This window comes from Ochotona princeps, chromosome 9, assembly GCF_030435755.1.
Source record: "Ochotona princeps isolate mOchPri1 chromosome 9, mOchPri1.hap1, whole genome shotgun sequence".
Classification (NCBI taxonomy): Eukaryota; Metazoa; Chordata; class Mammalia; order Lagomorpha; family Ochotonidae; genus Ochotona; species Ochotona princeps.
This window is the reverse complement of record NC_080840.1, coordinates 12,090,876-12,115,384: the sequence shown is the minus strand read 5'-3', so window position 1 is coordinate 12,115,384 and position 24,509 is coordinate 12,090,876. Positions and strand designations below refer to the sequence as shown.

The window sequence follows — 24,509 nt, the reverse complement described above, 5'->3', positions numbered from 1 at the left end:
CCCTCATCTGAGCAAAGCCAGCTCCAGCTTCAATGCACTCTTCAGCTGTCCTTGATGTCGGAACTCAGAGAATGCTCACGCTTCCTTTGCCAGTTGTCGATAACACAAGTTATTTTACATGTCTGTGAATTTTCCTCCTGTGTGTGTAGTGGTATGCAAGAGTTGGTTTATACTGGCTCAGGAGATCCAGTTGTTAAATGTTCAAGATTTTTGAGAGCCAGTTACTAAACAATTTAAGTCAGATAAGGTTAAAAATATATATAGAGAGAGAAAGTCCCAAAGTAGTAAATACTTCAAACTCATTACTTGCTAAATATTTCGTTGTTTTATTTCCTTCTGTGAGCCTAACGTGATTTGCATGTATTTTACCTTTATGATAGAGCTACTATATAATTGTGTAGACTACCACTCATCTTTTGCAAACCATGTTTGACGCCATGTTTGTTGAATGAATTTGTCCATAACCAGAGTATGAATTTCAATAAATCTCTACAAATCAGGGTTTCCCTGCCACTGTGATTTGGAAAGAATTTAACTCTTAAGCTCATGCAAATGCTTAAATCACAAAGAGTGAACACTATTTAAGCGGTGGGTTAGAGGGAGATCCTTGATCATTAAGGATAATCCCAAAAGAAATCAGCTTTTAAGCAGAACAAGAGGTGAGCGGTGGAAGGGGGGTGGAGAGAAGAGGAGGAAGGAAAGGAAAAAAAGAGTAAGGAAGAAAAAGAAGGGCCAAGAGGAGGATGTAGTTCTCAAGAGAGTTATAAAAATCCGAGTTGCATCCAGTTACTCTCTCCAGCTCACCATAGGATCATTCCTCTATACACACTCTACCATTGCGATCTGCCATTCTTATTGGATGTAAAATCAATTAGCCACCAAATCTGGGAACTAAACCTCAAAAACTGGACCAAAATGATACTTTTTTCCTTCACAAACGGTTTGCCTAGGGTATCTCACTGGAGTTGAAAAAAAAAAAAAAGACTAAAACTCTGTTAAACAGAAAGAGACCATTCTGTTGAGCGTTCAGCAGTATACCGTGGCATAGCGAAGTGCATTCATTCATGTCCTGAGCTTGGGGTTTAAAGCCAGAGGAACTTGTTTTCGTGGCTCTGTAATTTACCAATTCTGTGCCTTTGCATACATTAGATAATCTCTCTAATCTACAAATTTCTCATCAACAATACTTGGAAAGTATTTGCCATTCAATGTTGTTTTGCTTTACTTTGAGATATTGATGACCTAATATATTACAAGTATATTTCAAGAAACAGTATTACTCAATCAAAGTTTCAGCAAATGCTGTATTTATTGTTGTTTTATTACACTGTGAATTTTACATACTATTGAACACAGTTTATTATGTCAGATGATCTTATGGAGAAAGCTATACTAAAGAGAGGACTACCTTGTCTCTTGTCTCACATGAAAGAAGAATATCATGTTGACAGATCAGTGACCAAAGCAAGATTTATTAGGTCAGAAGTCTGCCGTAGCGGTCAGGTAGGGCACGTCCAGAGAGAAAGACATTGAACTTTGTAAGGGTCGAGGTTTTTTAAAAACAATTTTGGGAAGAAAAAAGGTAGAGCAGCTAACAATCAATTTGAGATTCAGACAGAACTCCAAGGGCCAGAATCACAACCCTGCCCGGCCGTCAGAGCAGTGTGATTGGAAACTCCTTTCTAGTTCATGGTCAGCCGAAGGCTAAGATGGTTGAAGTTGTTGTCTCCTTGCTTTCTGATCAGAAAGCTGGGAACCCAGAGGAATGCGAACTGGCACTTTTGATCTGGCCAAAAGCAGCTTGTGGAGAGAAGCAGGCACTCCACTCCCTCTTAAAGAGAGTTCACTACTTCCTTGCTGTTCTCCTGGTAAAATACAAGCACTTCTCACCTCTTAAAGAGACTTGCTGTTTCCATGTTCTGATGGGTATACTGCCTGTCTATTAAATGCCCTTCCACATTTCAGTAGGGATCCCATTGATAAACTATTAATTGCAATTCTCATAGTAAAACTAGGATCTCAGAGGAATTGATAGCTTGCCTTTCCAAAGCAACTTCTGGGGAGAAGCAACATCTTGTCCACTTTCAGAGAGCTGCCCCCGTTTTCCTCATTGCACCGTTAGCCTGACCCCATCGCCCTATCGATTCATCTAGTGCCTTACAATGAGAAAGGAGAAATAGCTTCCTTCTCAATACTAAAAGTAGCATTTAGAACTGTGAATGATACAGTGTTGACTAAGTAAAGAGTAAGGAAAGAAAGAAGGAAGGAGTTGGAGGAGGGAGATAGTAGGCTAAAGACAGAGAAAGAAAAAACAGTTCTGAAAATGCTATGTTCCCCACTGAAAGAACTAGAATCAGATTCTGAGGCCGATTAACTCTGAGTTTTTCAGGCAAGAGAATTGTCCTTTAAGTAAGTTATTCTGGTATGATCTTGGAAGTGAAATGGAAAGCCAAATCTGATGAGGGAAATTAATTGGAAACTGTGTAAATCAAGTAAGAGAAGCAAGTGGTTTATATACTAAGATATAGAAAGGACTGTAGGAGATGGCTACGAAACACACTAAGGGGTTCCTTCCTTGTAGAAATGTCTTTTTTCCCCTTTCTTTCTCCCTGCAGAGTAATTTCAGTAAATGCTCAGAATATGTCAGTCTAGCATGAAATTTGAAAAATAAATTCTCACCTCCTTCTTACCGCATTCTCAATTAAAATGATTTTCACTGGGCAGCATTACAAAAATTATAACACCAAACTTTTTTATGGTGTAATAAAATAAGCAAAAATAAGAATACAGCTGTGCTATCATCTGATATTTCTTAGACAAGTGTTAATGTGACTTTTCTATAGAAGACAAATATAGTTGATATGTTAATCTTGCAAAGCATTCAGTATCCGTTGCTTTGATTCAATGTCTGAATTGTTTTCTCTGCCACACCAAAAGGACTCTACAGATACCTTGCTCCTGCAAGTCCCCGGGGAAGGAAGCATTTGTGGCCAGGAGAGGACTTTTTTGTCCCTTGATCAATTCTGTCTTTTAATCTCCAGCATGAAACATCCGACTATCTACAATCAGAGGTTCAGGCTCTGGTGCTCTGCGCATGTCTGAAAAGGTAGAAAGGCCCTAAAGAGCTTCAGTGTTGATGCTCATACTTGCTCTTTGGCCACTCTACACTGCGTGTCCAGAGCCTTGGTTATGCTAAAGATGAATATTTACAAGAAAGAACAAAAGAAAGGAAGGAATGAAGGAGGAGAAGAAAAGCGAAGAGGAGGAAAGAAGAAAAAGGAGCCCGCACAGATGCATAGCACTTCAGTTCTCCACTTGTGATGCCCGTATCCCATAAGAGTGCTGGGCTGCCTACAGCTTCTCCACTTCTGATCCAGCTCCCTGCTTATGACAAAAAAAGGAATAAAATAAAGATGAATACTTCCATAGCTCAGCGGAAACTTCTCCTGGAAGTTGTTTTTTGAATTTTTCTACTTGAACTTTAAGGAACTTTCAGGTTTTCTCATTGATCATACCTCTTAGCACTCATGTGTCTGTCGCTCATTCACAATTGACTAAAGTACTCACCACAGGGAGGGAAACAGATTCACTACAATCTACGATTTGTTAAACCAAAAGCAGGCAAAGGATCAAATAAAGAACAGTTAAAAGCCATCAGAAAATGAGGACTAACTTTGGAGTAAGGAGGGGAAATCAACGAAAGTAATACAAACAAGTGATGCTTAATTCACACACTGATTTGCTGGTTCTTTCAGTAGTCATTCATTGAGTACCAGCTGCTGAAGTCTGAGTGTTTCTGTCCATTCAACATTGCTATGTTGAAGCACAGTCACCAATGTGATAATGTTAGAAGTTTTGAGGAAGTAACTGGGTCTTCAGGTCAGCTCCCCCATGAATGCAAGTGGCACTTTATAAAGGGGAGCCCAGACTGCTCTTCCCACTCTGTGAGGACAGTCACCTGGGAGCCACAGAGAGAGCCCTCACCAAACAGTGTCTCTGTTGAACCCTTGGCTTGAACTTTCCAGCCCCAGAATTGTAAAAAAAAAAATATGTGCCTGGAGTTTTTATGATAATCAGCCTAAGATATTTAATTCTGGCACTATAAACACCCTGCTGCAAGCACAGTGTGGAATTTCTGGACATGGAGCCTAAAGTGTTCTAGAGTTTGAGTGGGTCCAGTAAGTGGTCGAGACAGAAGGGACTTCCGGGCATTGGCTGTGGTCTGTATAATGGCAGGAGGAAACACCCAAAGAATTCATCATAGTGCAGTAGTCCTGCCCTCTCATGATGGTGCTTTCTGTGGTTTCATTGCTTGTGATCAGTCGTGACCTGAAGATATTAAATAGGAAATTCAGAAATCAGCAATTCATATGTTTCAAATTGTTCTGAGTGGCATAATGGAATCTTGCTCCAGTTCTGGAGCATGCATCATAACTTTGTCCTGTCTGTCAACGCTGTATGTGTTACTAGTCCCTCAGTGACCTCTGACCTGCTGGATCAACTGTCATTACACTGCAGGGTTTATGTTTAAGTAACCCCTATTTTATTCAATAATGACTTCCAAGTGCAAAAATATTGATGCTGGAAATCCAGGTATGTCAAAGAGAGGCCATAATGTGCTCCTTTTAAGGGTCAAAGTGAAAGTTCTCTGATAAGGAAAGAAAAACTGAGTGAGTTAAGGTTACAGTGATGTACAGTGCAAAAAGGTATTTGATGCAAAGGGACATCACGTAACTTTTTATAGCGTATTATTGCAAGAGTCTGTTTAATCTAATTCACTAATCTCTTACTCTAAATTATACTACACATTTCCATACTCATGTCCCATAGGAAACAATGCAGTGTATATTGGGTTCTGTGCTACATGCAGTTTCAGGCACCAGGAAAGTTTGTGACATATTTCCTCATCTATAGTAAACAACTGTGTTTTCCTTTTTTCTTTAAAAATTCGTCAGTCCTTTTTCCTTTGCCTTGCTTCTCCCCTGCTTGGATAAACTTTTTAATGACATACCTTCCAATGTAACCTCTCTAAAGTAACTGTTCACAAGGCTTTGAAGAATTACTTAAATGCCTCAAAGGCATGACAGCCCAATGGAAGCAGAAAGAGTTATTGAGAGATAGTGAGCTGACCACCAGCCTTTACCTCTTGGGCTTTTGTGATGAGGGTTGTGGCCCCCTTTTCATTTGATGTGCGGAACCATCCAGTAAAGGAAAGATTTCTGAACACTCCAGGGCTGTGGAATTTCTGAATTCCTGGAATCCAGAGATTCAAAAGAGCTGCTGGAATAGCCCAGGTGCTCTGATTTTCCAGGTTCTCCAAAGAAATTGACTTGCTCATGCTCTTAGTACAGTTAGAAACATCCAGAAAAGAAGTTGGGGAAGCAGGCTAGGGGTGACAGAGTTTAAAACATATGAGCCAAGTACTTAAAATTTTTCCCAGCTTCATTTGAATGACCTGGACATCAAAGACAATGATGCTGCATTGGAGTGGGTGTGTCAACCTCCCCTGTCTAAAAGTCTTTTCCTTCAGCTCCTTTGACAACAATCCATTGCTGGCATTGAACATTTTGAATGTGGCATTTTGATTTGGATGATGACAAGATATTTCTCCAAATGGAATTATTTTATGCCAGATATAAAATTGGAATTGTGAGGGTTGGAGCAGATGGAAAACCAAAGGGGGTGGGGAGAGGAAGGCCACCGGGGCAGCTACATTGCAGGGTTAGGAGCAGTATAATCAGCTTGCCTTCAAGTACAGAGAGGTGTGATGGTGCCCCAGCATTCTAGCTCAGGAGAAAATGAAAAAAAAAAATTAACAAGGTGACAGAGGGGCGCCAACCTCTTCGAACTGATGTGTACCTATAAACGTCTCAGAGAATGTGCTGCAGGTCTGTGAAGAGGACCCCCGAAGCAGCCTGGCTTGGGGGATAGCTGCTCCCACCCCACCCAGGTTTCCGGAAGCATTCTCTGGATGCAACGGGCTTCCTTGGCTTCTCTCCCTTCACTTTAGTCTTCCTGTTTTCCCTTAAGCTCCCCTGATTCTTCTGTCCTTCTTGCGTCTCCTTCTCTCACCCCTGCTCCTCTTGCACTCCTTTTGATGTTCCCATTCTGCATAGCAGTCCTGCCGATGTGCTCCAAGGGCAAGAAACCCATGCAGATACATTGTTCTGCTGCGAATGAGGAACACAAGCATGGTGATGACCAGAAACCCAACAGGCAGCTTTCATCTCACTGTGCCAGTGTCACCCAGCTTTGACGGGTAGGCAGTGGGTGGGGAAGAAGAAAAAAGGAGAAGAAAGCCCACACACTATCTGTCGGGATGTTCCAGGCTGCTCTACTGAGCAGATTCTACAGCCAGCTGCTGGCCTCTGCTGCTCTCCACTCAGTCTGGCCCGCTTTCCATTAGAGATTCAGGGACACCAGCAAGCAAATCAGAGTTGGCACTATCCCAGAACAAGCTTTTTTCTTGCAGCATGTTGCCGATTCGCAGTGTACTTCTGCTCTCATGACTACCTGATTAATTGGAATGGTCCCCAGTCTTCCTTTCCTTTGGGGGAAGCTCACAAGCCCTCCGTTCTCTGCTGTTTTTTCTGCTGTAAAGACCCTCGCCTCATGTTTCACAGTTCTCTCTTCCCTTATAATATCATCATGATGAGATTTTTTAGGTCTACTTTTAATGTCTGCATAGAGTTCTCTTAGGCAGCATCCTCCTTTCCACCCTTCTACCAGAACACTGGACTAACATTCATTTGTCCTGACACTTTAACCTTCAGTGTTAAATCCTGTGGCAATTACTCATTGATTTCTCTTATGCACATACAATCACATCCTACTATCCACCAAAGACAAACAAGCACACAACCTAAAGTACACACACACATACACACAGAAATCTATACAGTTGACACTGTACACACATTTCCAATCACATTTACTAAAGCAAACCCCATAAACTTGCCAATATTTGACATTTTTGACCCAGGAAAGAGTAATTTCTTTGTCAGAACTTTTTATTTATCTGTATAAAAGGAACAAATTTCATGTGTTTCATAGTTTTAGGATTATAGTAATACTTCACACCCTCTCTCCCTTGACCTTAAAAAGAATAATTACTGTTCCCAAAAGAGTGATTTCCTATTGTATGTTTTCAGTTTATGCATTCACCCATTTATATCCATAAACATACCTCTACTCCCAAATGTGTATTCTCTTTTACTCAACATAAAACCCCCCACATGTCCACCGTAATCAGTACTGTGTAGGAATTGTATAGTATCCCCTTGGTCATGGACTTCTAGCTTCTCGGAGTGTGCTATGATCAATGTCTACTGTGTCAGCTGTCAAGTCCAGCTGTCAAGTTATACCAACCTGAAGAGATGAATATACACATACTCTTCTAAGCAATGAATGATATGGCATGAGAAGTGTGGTCTCCAAACTCAATGAGCTTTCATGCCTGTGGAGGAAGACAAAGCATTTTGATTTCTCCCACCTAAGCCTAGCAACAGCTTAGTCACTTTTCAAGATAACTAATTTCTGCGTCCCTTTATTCTCATGTGGTTTATTATATTTCTTTTTTTATTATATATTTTTTAAAGATTTTATTATTATTGGAAAGCCGGATATACAGAGAGGAGGAGAGACAGAGAGGAAGATCTTCCATCCGATGTTTCACTCCCCAAGTGAGCCACAACGGGCCGGTACGCGCTGATCCGATGCCGGGACCAGGAATCTCTTCCAGGTCTCCCACGCGGGTGCAGGGTCCCAAAGCCTTGGGCCATCCTCGAACTGCTTTCCCAGGCCACAAGCAGGGAGCTGGATGGGAAGTGGAGCTGCCGGGATTAGAACCGGCGCCCATATGGGATCCCGGGGCTTTCAAGGCGAGGACTTTAGCCGCTAGGCCACGCCGCCCGGGGCCTATTAGAATATTTCGTTCTTCAGTGACCCATTCCATGCAGTGAATTTCCTTTATTGAAAACGCCCAAATTACTTTTTTTTCTGTATGGATGGAATGAAGTGATAAGGTCTATTTTCCAGTAATTTCTGAGCATCAATGAACTAATTCTAGTGCCACTCAAAACATGTGAATGTGCTTAGTTCATCCTTGCTGGCTGAACATAACACCGCTCTCTCTTTCCTCCTCTTAGAAGATTAAACTGGCAACGTGTCTTGGAGCTCAGGAACCCTTTTCTGATGATCACGTCACTAGCACATGTTGAAAATATCATTTAGGTGTAGTAACTGACTCCAGTAAAGTGTTTCTAGCAAAAACTCTATGAGACGAGGTTCCAAATCAGGCAAGTCAAAAAGGGAAGTTTTGAAAGTCCCCCTTTACCGGTCTATTCACTATTGATTTATAAACTTGTGGATGTCTGTGTTATTGTTTTCACAATCTTTTCATCAGGATTTTTTTGTTTATGGTGCATTATGGCTGATATACCTCTCTGCCTCCTCTAGGAACTGTGGTTTTGATCATTCTAAACCTGAGCTCAAAACATCAGGAATGAAGGCTGAAGAGTTCAGTCACTTTGAAACAGAAGTTTTCCTCTGGAGATCCCTGTGCCTATTGCAATAAGCAGAAATACTTTAGCTGTCCTAAGCCTGCTTTATTTTTAAAAAATCATAATGTGTTATCAAAATACTAAAGTTTCACATTGTGTTTGTAAAGCCTCAACTTCCCTTGTCGATTGAAAGGCTCCAATGTCTGGACATGGGTGCTCCACCTCCTTTAAGATAGCAATACCTTCTTCATTCACAGTAAGGTACGTTTTCTCTAGGATACAAATACAGCCAGAGACCCATCATCGCTTCTCCTGTCATTTGCATTTGTGTCCATAGTGTGGAAAGTAATGTGAAGGAGAAACACGTCTGTATAATGAAAAGCCTTTGAGATTAACTTGCTGCCACCGCGGTGCCAACATAATGCAGCAATGCATGTAGCTCTTCTGTTGTGACTAGCACAACTGAGCTGGGAAAAACAACTTCAAAGGCACTTCAAAAAATTCTTGGAAAACGAATTAAAAGGCCTTTTTTTTTTTTTTAAAGTGCCTAATGTTCTAAATCCATGCATAGACTTTTCATAATACACATCTCCATGAAATTTTTAAACTCATGATATACGTGGATTTAAAGGAAGTTTTGTACCAAAATAAGCAAGTTCCAGTCTGTAGGATATTTTCTAAGTGCCCTTACATGGTTAAGGTATCCCTGTTTCAGAATGTGTTAGCCATGGATCTCTGAAGAAGAAAGAGACATTTGAAGGAATTGGCTTATCCAAGTGTATACATTGGCACATCTGAAATCTGTATGGGGCAGGCAAGCAGGACGAGGATTCAGATGAAAGCTGAATGTTCAGTCCTGACACAGGTTGAGAACTTACACAGAATTGATAAGGTGCAGTCAACAAGCGCAATCTCTTTGCCCTTGGGAAATCTCAGTCTGACGTAAGGCTTTCAACTGAGGGAATGAAGCCCAGCCAAAGTACGGAGGATAAATGCTTGCTTAAAATTCTACTGAGCGTAAATGCTAATAATCTCTAAAAAGCACCTTCACAGAAACATCTAGGCTAGCATTTGACTCAATCGCTGGGCACTGTTTTGTGTCCATAGGGATACAAAACCAGCCATTTCAAAGATTATACACAAAGTGTTATGATTGTATACTTTCCTAATTCATTGATTTACTCTCCGATTAGAAATTTAAACATTACTCCCATATTAAGAAAAATGGATATGTTTTCTGATGCAGACGCCCATGGAATTCCAGCTTCCTGGTTACCAAGGCCCCTTACACAGATTCTTATTCTCTCTCTACCACCCCTGGCTACTCCTCCTGACTTTGTCCTTCACTAGCTGGTTAACTGGCTGTGTTTGTGTTACACTCACATGTTACAGGCACATGTGAACCATGTGGCTGGCCATGATGCTAAGCAAGTTCAAGGCTGCAGCTACTGCCTCTGCCTTAGCTCCTCCCATTTTGTTATGGCTCAAGAAGAAGTGAAGGCCAAGAACACAGTGAGGGTATCTGACGGGTATACAGTGGGCAAGAGGGGATGACAGAGAAAAGATACTGTTCCCTTGTACTTAGATCTTGTCCTGGGATATTTTTTCCCTCTTTCCAAGTTCATTTTCCCCATCTGGAAACAAGAGTGAGGCATTGAAAGAAGTGTCTCAATTCTTCCCCTCCATTCCTGCCAATCTCACTCTTCAACCCTTGCTCCCAGAACAGTTGATGGGAACCCAGCTGGGCAAATGGAAATTCAGGCAATGAGAAGGCCCCTAATAAGCTGAATTAACCTATCCACAGATAGAAGAACTGTCAGAGGCTAGGTCACTGTGAGGGAGAACAAATCAGATAAAGGACAGACATGGCTGCTCTTTCAGGCAATGCTTCCAGGATGCTGTGCAGATGGCAATCAGTCATTATGTAGCTGAATGTTAAGAAAGGTGTCACTTAACCTCTCTGAGGTTTGCAAATAATATCTCCTTTTCAAAAACTGGCACCACACAAAAACACACAGAACACACAAAACAAGGGGCCACAGGAAACTTGTAGCCATGAAAGGTATTTTACTGATGTGGTGATGGTTTCAGGGACAAATTTCTGCTAATTCATCAAATTCTAAGAATTAAATATGTACAATTTGTTCAATATTAAATAACCTCGATAAGACTGTTCAAAAGTAATATTTTTCTTTATAGTTATGAAATAATGGTGCAGAAAATGCAGCTTAATTGTAATTAATGTCCCTTTCAGGCAGTTCTTCTGTTTGCTCTAACTCTGCTCTAGGTACTTTCTATATACACACAGTGGCCTCTCACTACAGCCTAAGAGCAAGAGCTATATACCAGGGTTTTCTCTCTGCCAATTTAAAGCCTACACAGGGATCAGAAAAGTCTCACTTTCTCTGGCACTTGACTTTTAAACTGTCATAAATACCATTTCATTTACACAAGCCATTACTTTGGCATCTACTCAAAAATTTGACAATAAATATACAAAAGTCTCAGATCTGTAATATGAATGGTATTCCCTTATGTGTGAAGCCTTTGTGCAAGATGCAACTTGAGCAACTGCACACAGAAAGTCAGTGGATGATATCTTTAAAGGTTTATTTATTTTTTCGAAAAGTAGAGTTATACCACGAGAGGCAGAGATGGAGAGAAGGAAAAATCTTTTCATCCACCGATTGACTCCCCAAACAACTTTAATGGCTGAGGCTGGACCAGGCCAAAGCCAGGACCCAGGAGCTTCATCCAGATTTCCATGTGGACATAGGAACCCAAGTGCTTAGGCCATCTCCCACTGCAATCTCAAGCATATTAGCAAAGAGTTGGATCAGAAGTGGACGCTGAGACTTAAAATGGCATCAATATGTGATGCTCGCATTACAGGCAGCAATTTAACCCACTGTGTCATAGTATGGGCCCATATGGGTAGTTTTATTCTCATTTTATAGGTGAGGAAACTGAGATTAAACAATTTGGTAGCATTTATAGCAAGAGGTATCACTGTGCTTTGGGCTAAACTAACCAACACAATGGCCAATACAAAGCAGATCGTGCAAACCTTAAACCACAGGCATTACCTATGTTAGCACTGACTCCAATAGAGAAAATAAAGTTTGTTACAGGTTTTTGCTTTAAAGAGGAAGGTTTTGGGGCCTGCACAGTAGCCTAGTGGCTAAGGTCTTTGCCTTGCATGTGCCAGGATCCCATATTGGACACCAGTTCTAATCCTGGCTGCCCTGCTTCCCATCCAGTTCCCTGCTTGTGGCCTGGGAAAGCAGTCAAGGACAGCCCAAAGCCTTGGGACCCTGTATCTGTGTGGGAGACTCAGAGGAGGCTCCTGCCTTCTGGCTTTGGATCGGTGCAGCTCCAGCCATTGTAGCCTCCTGGAGAGTAATCAATGGATGGAAGATCTTCCTCTCTCTCCTCCTCCTCTCTGTGTATCTGACTTTCCATTAAAAATTAAATAAATAAATCTTTTTTTTAAAGAGAAAGGTTGTTCAATGGCAGCACAGCGGATAAATTAGAGAGGAAAGGGTTGTATTAAATGCGTAGTTGGCCCAGTGTGACTAATTGGTCTGTGCAACAGTTTATTTTTTGAAGTTGTAGTGCAGCCTTATTAAGTATGCTTAAAGCTTTGCTAATTACTGAAATACCTTCATCTGTGGCATACTTTATTCTCTTCAAAGGTATTCTTCACTCACGCTGCCAATAACCCTGGACCCAAAGGCACAGCTGGGATCATCCAGTTCTCACAGATATGAAAAAGGAAACTGTCTCACCAAGGCCCTCTGTGTGTTTAGGGACAGGCAATGGCCACTGAATCTCCTCCTGGGGAACAACGAATTCTGGAAGAAACCATCCCTGGGGTCCAGACCACTCGCTGAGCGCTTCTGTCTTCAACCCATTGGTTAAAACTCCCAGGGAAATGAGCCCGGTGTGGTGACTTTGCAGCTAAAGTCTTTGCCTTGAATGTACTGGGATCCCACCTCAGAAGGAAACAATATGGAACTAATAGTCTTACCCACTTTCCTATAGCCCTTGTACCTTTTTACCCTAATTAACTATGTAAAGATTGTCAAAAATATAATTAAAATTTTTTTTTAAAAAAAGAATGTACTGGGATCCCAAATGGGCACCGGTTCTAATCCTGGCAGCCCCACTTCCCATCCAGCTCCCTGCTTGCAGCCTGGGAAAGCAGTTGAGGATAACCCAAAGCCTTGGGACTCTATACCCATGTGCAAGACCCAGAAGAGGCTGAGGGCTCCTGGCTTCGGATCAGCACAGCTCTGGCCACTGTGGTCACTTGGGGAGTGAATCATCGGACAGAAGATCTTCCTCTCTGTTTCTCTTCCTTTCTCTCTCTTCCTCTCTCTCTCTCTCTCTCTCTCTCTCTCTCTCTCTCTATATATATATATATATATATATATATATATATATATGACTTTGCAATAAAAATAAATCTTTAAAAATACATACATGCACATATATATGTATAGATATGTGTTTAAAAAAAAAAAACTCCCAGGGATACAAAGCTAAGAGGCGGCACCTAACGCAGCCAGTGAATCTAATCAGATGGGAGTTTTACATGGACAGAGTAAGAGCTTCCCAAAGTTGTGAACAGATATCACTCAGAAATGTCCGTTTTAGGATTTTTTTTCCTTCAAAAACATAAAACACAATAGACTTTGAATTTGAACAGAGAATACAGAGAATAACACTTTCTTGATGATGTGAGATCAGTCTTCTGCTTTTAGCAATCTCCTCTCAGGATACCTGGGATCTGTGTTCCTAACAGAATGAGCAGCGGAGTGAAGGGGATGAGGACAGTGCTTCTCCCTGACAGGGGAAATAACCAGGCGGTGACATGGCACTTTGCTACTTGATGCCTTGCTGCACTGAATCCCATTTGTTTAGTGAATGATCAGAGCATGACTCACAGAGGACTCACTCGGGGGGCTCCCCGTGTGTGCCAGACTATAGCAGCATACATCTGGAGCACCATGGATGTGACCAATATGCAACCTTGGACTGCAAGATACATCATTAGTTGTTATTACTAAAAAAAAAAAAAAAAAAAAAAAAAACCATGAAAGGGCTGGCTGTGGCCTAGAGGGTAGCACACCTGCCTCTCAACATTGATGTTTTGGGGTTCTGATACTGAGCCCTGCTGCTGGCTCCTTCCTTACACCGCGCTGGTACAGATAGAATGGCGACGCAGTAGTGACTGCTCAAGTGCTCGGGCTTCTGTCACCCTCTTGCAAGGCCTGGACTGAGTTCCTGGACTACAGTTTCAACATGACCCAGCCCAATCCATTGGAGAAAGTTTAGGAGTGAGCCAGTAGAGATAAGAATTCTCTCTCTCTCTCTCTCTCTCTCTCTCTCTCAAATATAGGCAATGAATTAATTAATTCGAAAGGTAAAGAAAACATGCTGCCCAATAAACTCTTACAAGAAAGATATTAGTTCGGGTGGGGCGTGGGGGAAGGACATCTCAGAATTAATGAAATACAGAATACGAAGCTCAGTGGTTGATCAAAGTGCTGGTACATAGCTACTTTTAACCACATTTCAATTTTGTCTACCACTTTAGCATTTGGGCTTGCTAGTGTTCAACAAGTTTTCATGTCTTACGCAAAAGTAGATCCACATGAGACAGTCAGAAAATTTAAAACTTTAGTATGACTACAGATCTTCTTCAGACAGAAAAAATTAGGGCCTGGATAGGTCGTAAGACTTCTCAAGGTCACATAGTTTGTAATACTACTACTAATGATAATAGTGATAAATAAATATAATAACAGATCCCAGATTTTATTAAAAAGCAGTATAATGGGGCAACTGACAAAATTTGGCAAAAACATGTAGTTGAATTTATAGTGCTGTAGCAATGTTAATTGTTTAATTTTGACAAATGCATTATGGTTGTGCACGATGTTGACAAAGGGGAAAACTGAGTGAATACAATATGAAACTTTTTTTGAGGATTTTTCTACTTATTATAAAAGTTGCTACATAAATACAACTGAACAGAATTTACAAACAGCCCCGACTGCTGCAGATCTCACGTGCTTGTTGCTATAGGAAGAGCCAGGGCCTTGCTCACCCGGGGGAGCCCTTCTTAGAAGAGCTGAATGTCTAGGGTGGCTGAGGGCCGTGGGTCCAGCAGCAGAGGCCGACCTGCATGGCTGTCACTTCGGGGTAGCCCTTGGTCTCGCCTGCTCTGGGCAGCTTTACGTTTCACAGTTCACAAGTTCCAAGGAATGAAAATGAAAAGCTGGCGGAGGGAACCTGGCTGGGGCTGCAACTCGAGGGTCGGGGTGCAGAGAGAACGACACGCGGTGGGCTTCAGGAGTGCGGGTCTTTTCTTGGTTTTGATGGAGTTGGAGTATTCACTTCAGAGTCTTTTTTCAGTTGCGTGTATATGTTACCTGCTTTTCCATACGCATGTCGTATCTGAAAATGTTTTTACGAGTATAAAACAGCAGAAAAAAGGACCAGATAATGGAGCCGAAAGAATAAATGAAAAGAGCAGAGATGAAGAGACAGCTAGATTGGAAGGTCATGACATCCTGGAGCGGGCACTGATGGCTTCAGTTTCTGTCTGGCGACCGGCTCTGCGACCAGGTACTGGAGGCCCACCAGCATTCCCTAGCATGGAGAAGCTTGCCACCAACAAGGAGGCCAGGATGCCAGTTGTGGGAGCTGCGGTTCCACACACGAACAATTCAGACAGGAAGTGCCCCAGGGCGAGGAGGAAGGTCCAGAGAGCGTCTTGCTGTGGAAGTCAGCAGCACAGAGGCCATCAGCGGATCACCGAGGACAGCAGCGTCCAGCTCCGCAAGGTCCCGGCTTGCAGGCCGTTCACGAGGTTCCCCTTGCCAGTGTAGAACTTCTCGTCTAGCAACGTGTGGTTCCGGAAGCTCTGCAGCGTGTTCCCGTGGCTGTAATGGACACCGTGACCAGCCAGCTTCGCAATAGGTTCAGGAGTAGACTCATGGCTGCCCTCACATCGGGCGGCCAGGCCCTGCGCGGAGCAGCAAGCCCAAACCAGCTTCCCCCCAGTGTGAAACTTTCTATATTATCTTTGCAGTTTTCATGCAAGTTTAAAGTTATGGCACAATATTACTTTTAATTGAACATCAACTCTTAGTTAACTTTTCCTGGGTATTGTTTATGTTTCAGGCACTGAATTTCAAATACTTTTTCCTGTGTAACCCTGCACACCATGAAATGTGTGAAATTCACCCAGCCACTCCCTGTTACATAGAAGAAAAAGTTTTGTCACAGAAATGTAAGAAAGAAAGCCCGTCCTGGAGGAAGGGACTGGGCCTGGCCCAGACCAACCTGTGTTGATACGGAGGAGTACCCTAGCCTGCCTGGCTTTTGTTGTTGTTTCCATAGCACAATATTTGAGACTGGTAATTCATTAAACAAGTTATTTCTTTGTTCTGGAGCATGGAAGCATAATATTGATAAACCAGCACCCAGTGAGTGCCTTCTGCCTGTGTTGCAGCACTGGAGAGGAACCACGAGTGAAATAAAGACTGAAATGCAGCTTTCTGATCCTCTTCTTACGAAGCCACCAACACATTCACGGGGTCCCAGCCTCATGATGCTATCTAATCTAACTACCTCCAATTACACCAGTATATAAAGACTGTGCTCCAGCACGTGAATTGGGGGTGAGATGCTTTCGAACCGTGCTAGGACCACAGCTCTCCAATATGAATTCTTGTAGTTACCCAGGTGTCTTCAGATGCAAGTAAGATGGGAGCAAAACAGATGAAAACAGAACCAAGTAAGTCTTGAGCCACTCAGTGCCTCCTCGTGCAGCAGAACGGAATGCAGAATGCTTCAGTTGCAGGTAGGATTTGCCACAAAAACTGCCAGAAAGTGTGGCAGTGAAATAAGTTTACAGGATGTGTGACTGCCCCACTGTGGTATCCAGGAGACACCCTTGCCTTGCCCCCAGACCCTCTTCCTAATGCAGCCCGCCATTCATCTGTATCACTGATACCTGGATACCATTAATTAAAGATTATTTTTATTAATTAATAAAATCAGACACAATGTAGGAAAAACGATCTTACACAAGGATTTACAAAGTTTTCACAAGCAGGTAGATTAGCAAAAGCAAAGTTGTACCAATGTATTATATGCACAGGACATCATAGAAAAGAAAGGTGAATAACCAAAAAAAAAAAAAATCTAGCTTTGTATATTGTCTTTGGGGAAAAGAAGGGAGAAGAGATGTAGGCAAGTTCAGGAATATTCATTGATTGAAGAAAAGATACATGGGTCCTTGGAAGACTAGATGATAGTATGTTACAAAGTTTGTCAGGGTGTCTTGCCTCCTGTGATGCTTTATCAGTTGTTGACTTCCTGCTGATGGGACTCCTGGGAGGAACTGCATTTCTTTTGGTGGCTTGACTGCAGACCTGTATGGTGCACTTAGAAAAAGCCTCTCTGTGTGTGCTGTTTATCAAGAGCCCTCAGCTCACACTGATCGATACGCTGGTGATGTACGCGTTGGAGTGGCAGTTCCTGAACTTCATCAGAAAGGCCTAAATGGATGTAAAGACTAAAGAATTTAGTTTTCATAGCTTTCAGGGCCAGATTCAGAATCAATAAAGGAGAAAGAGGGTTGCTGCATGGATTTCCATAGGCAGGTGGTTAAGTGGCCATGGAGTACTTCATTGGCTGAGCCAAGAGGGAGGTCGACTGCATGGCTCCTTTTCAGGTCTCCAGGTGACAGCTGCTGATTAGTTAGGGACACAGCCAATCTGCTGCTGTAAAATGACACGGGTTGTAGAAATGACAGGAGGGTCGTTTTCCTGGAAGACAGGGGCTGAGACAGTTCTTCCAGTAAACTGAACACACTGGTCCTTTCTTTCACTGGACCCACACAGTCCAGGAAGTAATACCTAGTTCTTTGCTCCTTCAAATTCTGCAAAAGTACCATTTTTATGGCAGAAATCTCTGTAATTTAAGGAGCTGATATCTTAGCCCCTTAAAAATAAGAGTTTAATCCATTTGTTTCACTTGTTATGTACAAAAGAGTAAAAATTCTATTTGAATGCTTGCATATGTCTGTGTCTAGGTTCTGAAAATACAGAAGGGTGCGAGACCCGCACCAAGGTGCACACGTCCAGTGGAGGAGAGAAGAGGGTGTCAGCTTCAGTGTGGTGGATTCAGGTCAATGGGAACCCTGTACAACTTCATTAAGGCTGCTTGTAAAGCATGCAGCAAATGCAATTACAGAATTTGATACAAAAGTGAGCAAACATTTGGAATGAGAATATAAACTACAGCAAAATTTCGAAACTTTGGGAATACGCATGTTTTTTCTGAGAGATCTTTGTGCAATTTGCTAGAAAGATGTACATACAAATTCTTCCTGATTGAGCTGTGTGTTCTCTTTGAGTTAGAACACTTGCACATCATATAACAGTTCCTAACATTCAGGCATGTCGAGGATTCCTGGGCTTTAAACACCGTTAGCCTCAGGTCAATTCTACTGTGTGAAGGAAAGAATATGTAAATAGAGATACTGTACATAAGTCTATAGTATGAGTAATGGAATGGGGTAAATGCAGGATGGGATCTCACAGGCTGAGGTTAGGAAGCCTTCTTTCTGGAGGAGAATGCCAGTGGTCCAGACGTACAGGGATACCCACAATTAGTCATGATCAGAGATAAGGAGACTTTTCGAAAGGACGGTAGCCTAGATGATGAGGAAGGTACGGGAGTGGGTTTGGGACAGCTGAAGTGGCTGCTAAAAATGTGTATATGTGTGGACAGTGTGTTTATAGCAAAGTTCTAACTGACTTAAAAAATGTGGGTCTGGCAACATGGAAAATCAGGTAACAAGGGGCTGGTATTATACTACAGTGGGTAAAACCACTCCTTGCCATGCTGGTATCCCACACGGGCACCTGTTTGTGTCCCAGCTGCTCTACTTTTCTGATACAGCTCCCTGCTAGTGGCATGGGAAAAGCAGTGGAAAATGGCCCAAGTGTGTGGGCCCTTGCTACCCAAGAAAAAGCTCTTGGCTTCTTGCTCCATCCAGGCCTAACCCAGGCTGCAGTGCTGTTGTAGCCATCAGGAGAGTAAACCAGTGAGTGTAAGATCTCTTTCTTTCTCTCTGTGTGTTGCTTTAACGTAGTACCCTTGATTTTCAAATAAATAAATAAATCTTTCAGTAAAGACAAAAAGTATGTGTGTGTTTAAAAAAGAGAGAGAGCGAGCGAGGACAATAAACTTCAGAGACAAAACACAGCCCTTCTCGTTCACAGTCCAGACTTTATTGCCCAGGACCCTGCTCCTGGGAATGTTGAACTTCCTCCTTTCCTATCTGTGGGAAACAAATGTGGAGATGCTTCCTTCACATTAGGAGAGTTCATTAGTAACCCTTCCCTCTGCGCTGCCTTTGGCTTGAGTTATTGGTGCCTTTTTAATTCTTTTCTTTTTTTTTAGATTTATTTATTTTTATCTGAAAGGCAGATATATAGAGAGGAGGTGAGACAGACAGAGAGGAAGTTCTTGTGTCTGCTGATTCACTCCCCAAGCGGCCACAATGGCTGGAGCTGCACCAAATAAAGCCAGGAGCCCATAGCCTCTTCTGGGTCTTCCACGCAGATGCAGGGTCCCGAGGCTTTGGGCCATCCTCAACTGTTTCCCAAGCCACGAACAGGGAGCTGGATGGGGAGCAGGGCCAGCAGGGCGCAAGCAAGCGCCCATATGGGATCCCTGCACATTTAAGGCGAGGACTTTAGCTGTTAGGCTACCTCACCAAGGCCCAAGTTATTGGTGTTTTTGAATGGAAGTTTTGACCTTTCTTCCCTGCACCTGCTCACTTAAAAAGAGGGTATATAAAATACAGTTTGCTCTACGATCAGAAAACACTACAAAACTTATTTTTCTGAGAGTAATAGATGCATGTGAATTTCTGATACAACTGAATTAGTTTGAGTCCCAGCTTCAAGTCCATATTTGTCATTTAATCACTGGAAGGCTGTAGGCAACTGTTAGGTCTCTCTTAACCTTGTTTTCTTCATATCAAGTAACCAAATGAAATAAGAGTGTAAACTATTGACCATACGTTCTGACCCAAAATAAGTTTTCACTTATAGATCATATAAGACAATCATTCTGTCTTCTGTTAGATTTTCTGGAACTTGTGGATTTCAAAGATGAATATAAGGGACTGTGCTCCTTGATACAATACGACTTTGGTAGAACAGAGTAACATTCTCGGAGTAACTCCTTTCCTGGCCTTAGGGGACAACACCAGAGCTGAGTGTGGCAGGGGGAGCAGACACTTGCAGGGTTCACATTTGTAAGGGAAAGCTTCCAGCATGAGCAAGGTACCTGCAAACATGTGGAGGCTTAGCTCTCAGTTCTCTGTCCTGGAGAGGGAAGACAGGAATAGGAGACAAGATCCTCATCTTAAGAGTCTGGTCCTTGAGCCTAGTGACTTCAGATCTGGTCCCATTGGAAATAGGAAGACAATAAATGAACTTCAGTGCAGGAATTGGTCATGCACGAGATATCTCTCAAAGACCATTTTGGCTATGAGGTAGGAGATGGGATGTTGTGTGTATGTATTAAAGGTATGAAGGATGGAAACTCCAACCCTACAAATACTTTCTATCAAACACAAAAGATTAATTATAATTAATTTGTATTCTAGAAGCGAATATTCAAACTGGAAATCTAGATCTAGAAAACTATATATTTCTTTCTTTACCATCATTTTTGGTATATGTTCTTGTCCATTATCCACGCATTGTCTTCCCATACCCTAGCATGGGGCTAACATGAAAGATGCAGACAATAATCCCAGATCTAAGAAGCCAGCTGTCTGTTTACTCTCTTCCTTAATAATGGCAGCTATTGCTTATTTCATCAGTCAACCGACATAAGCAGAATGCTGCCGCAAATCCAGCAGTGAATTACGATGAAGGGATCAGAAGTTAAGTAATACCACCAGAGTGCCTGCCTTCAGGGAATACCTGCAGTGCTGGAAAGCTTTTTAAGTTGGAGATGCATTTTTCTCCCATGGTCAGCTCCTAACAGTATTTTAAGAAGTATATATGCATTGCATTATTATTGCTATCTTAAGGATTAGAAAGCTGAAGCATGGTCCAGGGCACACAAATGGAATTTCTTCTCTGTTCTTGTCTGTCTTTTTTTTTTTTTTTGTCCTTAACTATAAGCTTGCCATAAAGGGAACTCCTTCCCATTCCTGATATCTCGCTTCATATAGAAAGATCCATTAGCAAACAAGCTCAGTTCTGTTATTCCCAGAGGAGGAGTGCCTTGAAGGAATGGCAACTCAGGAGACACTGTGCCTTCCCGTTCCTGACTTTTGAACTCCATGAAGTCTCAAAGCACCTTTATTCTGCTGCATTTTTTTTTTTTGGCCCCAACTCATATCAATCCCATCGTCACAAAATATTAGGTATAACATGGGAAGGTAACTCATCGATAGTCCTGTGTTCATGTGAGACCAACACTCTCTTCCCAAGGTTACATCCTTGGCCATCCTCTAAGGCTAATGCAGCTGTTGTAACAAAGCACCATGGTCTGAGTGTGTTAAACAACTAATCTTAATTCTCTCATAATTCCAAGGACTTGGAGTCTGTGGTCAAGGAGTCAGCCAGTTTTTTGTTTTGCTTGTTTTGCTTTTCTTTGTCTTCCTAAGACCCCTCTCCTTGGCTCACTGATGGCTGACTCCATCCTGCTCCTTCACATACAGTGCGGTGTCTATGTCATTGCATCTCTTCACATGAATTCATTTAACTTTAATTACTTCCGAGAAGACTCTGTTTCCAAATAGAATCACATTGGGAGATACTGGGGTAAAGATCACAGTATATGGATATAAGGGTGCTGGACACGATTTAGCCCATTACCATGCTGAAAACTGACTCTTCAATGTCTAAATGAGATTGGAGCATCAACAATAGGCTGTAATAGGAAAACGTGTGTAAGCTGTCAATGATGGATAAATAAATCCATTGAGATGAGAAGAAGAAATTACCTCATGGAATGGAACAGGGCAGGACCAAGAGGTCGCTAAAGGAATTAAGAGGCAGAGTCAGCAGAGACCATTTCTGGCATCCATAAGAAGATTACAGTAAACAAACAAGCAAATACATAAAAAACCCAGTGTGGGAGGACTAGAGGGAACTCAGAAAATACAAGCAAGGAATGAAGAGACTGATACACAAGAAAATGAACCGAAGCCTCCCAGGAGGGCTGGGTAGAGGAAGAATTTCAGTCACTTCTGCCCTGAGAGACAAGTTTCCAACACAGGTTGATCAATACGACTGTTCAGGAACAGGTGTCTGCCTTCTTGGCTTGAAGGACCCACAACAGTTGCAATGAAAGTTCTATCTTCTGGTATGTGTCTCATTTGGTTTTGTGATGCTGTAACAGAATACCACAGGCTAGGTGATCCATAAATAATAGAAGTGCACTCAGCTATTGGTTCTGGAGACTGGGAAATCTGACATCAAAGGGCTGCATCTGACAAGGGCCTTCTTACTATGCATAATGCACCACATGGGGACAGATAGCAAGGGAAAGCTTAACATACTCTTCTACTGCATTCACTCTTGAACCCATGAGTCTACCCCCATCTAACAACATTAATCCCTACATGAGGGCAGAGCCGCCATGACCTAACCTCCACTTACAGGGCCTACCTCTCAAAACTGTTGCACTGAGGATTCATATCCCACCACATGACCTTTAGCTGGTACATTCAGAACACTACAGGGCAAGTGGTACCCTGAAGAGAGCTCAAGGAGCCACTTCCAAGGAAGTGGGAGTAAACTCTAAGCAGGCAGGAACAGAATTATAAAAGGGATATATCACTCTGATTACATCTGGTGAAACTGAGCCTTCACTTTAAGGGTAGCTAGCAACTTACAAGACCTGAGATTTTGAAGAAATCCTGATTCCTAATGATGTATTTTCTCGAGCTAACCTACAGTACATCAACCTCTCCACTCCCAAGGTGAATACATATAAAATATGAGCAAATATATAAATAGAAAGATAAATAAATACATGACTAGTTTAGAATCCCAGAATTTTAATCTGTTAATTCATATACACTCTTCCTTCCTAAATTCAATCAAAGGCTGAGGTGTACTTAAGAAGAAGGATTATCTTTGTTGAGTTATTATTAATATTTAATGAAGTATTTGCAGTCATATAATCTACCTTGTGTTAAAGAAAAGCAAGCTATAGTTTACCTTTCTTCCTTTATATCTAAGCCATGACAATCTCAGCTCCTCCAGGCGACCTCTGCCTTCTTGCCATGCTCTTGTCTATAGTGTAACAGGCGGAGGACACGTCCAAGTCTGTGTTTGCAGTAGTGCTTGCTATACTGTTGGATCTCAAAAGATGGAAGTGAGCATGACCAATGTGAATAGGTTTGTCACATGTATGAGACAGGAGAGGGTATAGGTCCATGTTTGGGGAATGAGAGTTAGGGTGGGGACAGGGAAGTAGCAGCTATTGCATGATTCAATCCAGCAAGCATTTATGGAGCTTGTGACTATGTGCCCAGTGCCATACAAGCAAGATGCCAAGTGGAGCACCAGTTGCTTCAATTCTATAGATATGTGTCATAGGTATAGCTCAGCAATTACAACCTGAGCTCTGGCATGAGGTAATTATTAAACAAATCCAGCATCTACAAAACATCTGACACTCCATTAGTACTATGAAAGTCATGAAGAACAGAATGGACCAAGGGACTCTGGTAGAACAATAGAAAATGAGGAGACAATACTAAATGTGATTTGATGTGCCTACCTGGCTACTGAAATTGAAAAAAAAAATTTACTGGACTGCCTCAGATCCCCTCTAAAAATATAAATCCACAAAGTAGTGAATATAATCTCCTTGGGGACCCAGGTCTCTATAGTTAGAGTCAAGACAAGTTGACACTGTGACAAAGTAGACTGTAACATCAGTGCAAGGGTACCTCTGAAAAACACAGGAAGAATGAAAGTAAAATATTTATTTTGAATCAAAAAAACAAAATCCCTTTTTGCTTAACATAGAAATTTTCCACAAATGTTTTCATAGTACATTTCTGTTACTGATATCCTTCTAAGCAGAGAAAAAATGTGTACAGACATATAGTCACATGGGAAGACACACACAGAACTTGGAGTTCTGCATTTACAAGACACAAGCACCAAGATGGCCAGCAAGAATAGGCCTGTTAACCTCTGAGCATTTTGATTGCAGACTTTTGAACTCCAGACCTGTCGGAGAATGACTTTCAACTTCTGAAGCTACACTGTCTGCGATATTTTCATATGGATGTCCTAGAAAACTAATGTAGGAATCATTAATTGAAAAAAATGATGAGATAGAGATAAAAACTGGAGTTTGATAAATGATGAAGTATGAATGTTTGCTTTTTAGTTAAACAAATTATCTATAATAACGCAAGTTGTAAACAATAACATAAGCTGCATGAGGGTTGTATCAGGATGTGGTGTGCCACACTTGCAAATGACCCATGAATATCAAATTATTCCCAAATAAAGAGGGCTTGATGCTGTGGTATGACAGTTTAGGCCACTGCTTGAGAGAACTGAATCACATACTAGAGTTCCGTCCGGAGCCTTGTTGCTCTGCTTCCATTCCAAAGCCAGGCTCACGTGCCTGAGAAATAGCAGATGATGATTCGAGCACGTGAGTGCCTGCAAACCCGCAGGAACCTCAGATGGAGTTCCTGGCTTCTGCTTTCAGCCTGAACCAGGGGGGTTGCAACCATTGGGGAGTAACCAATGGATGAAAAGTCTCTCCCTGTCCATCTCTCTCTCCCACTCCATCTCCCTCTTCTCTCTCTTCCCACTCTCCCTCTTTTCCATTTGTATATGTGTGTGTCTGTACGCATGACCCTCTGTCACTCTTTTTTCTCTGAATAAATGAATCTTTAAAAAGCTTATTTCAGTTGAAAAG

At 42.0% G+C, this 24,509-nt stretch overlaps 1 pseudogene; it reads right to left on the bottom strand.

Annotated features, from left to right (window-relative positions):
• Nucleotides 1–15,059: 15,059 nt before the first annotated feature.
• Nucleotides 15,060–15,509, bottom strand: LOC101532436 (ergosterol biosynthetic protein 28 homolog; annotated as a pseudogene).
• Nucleotides 15,510–24,509: the final 9,000 nt, after the last annotated feature.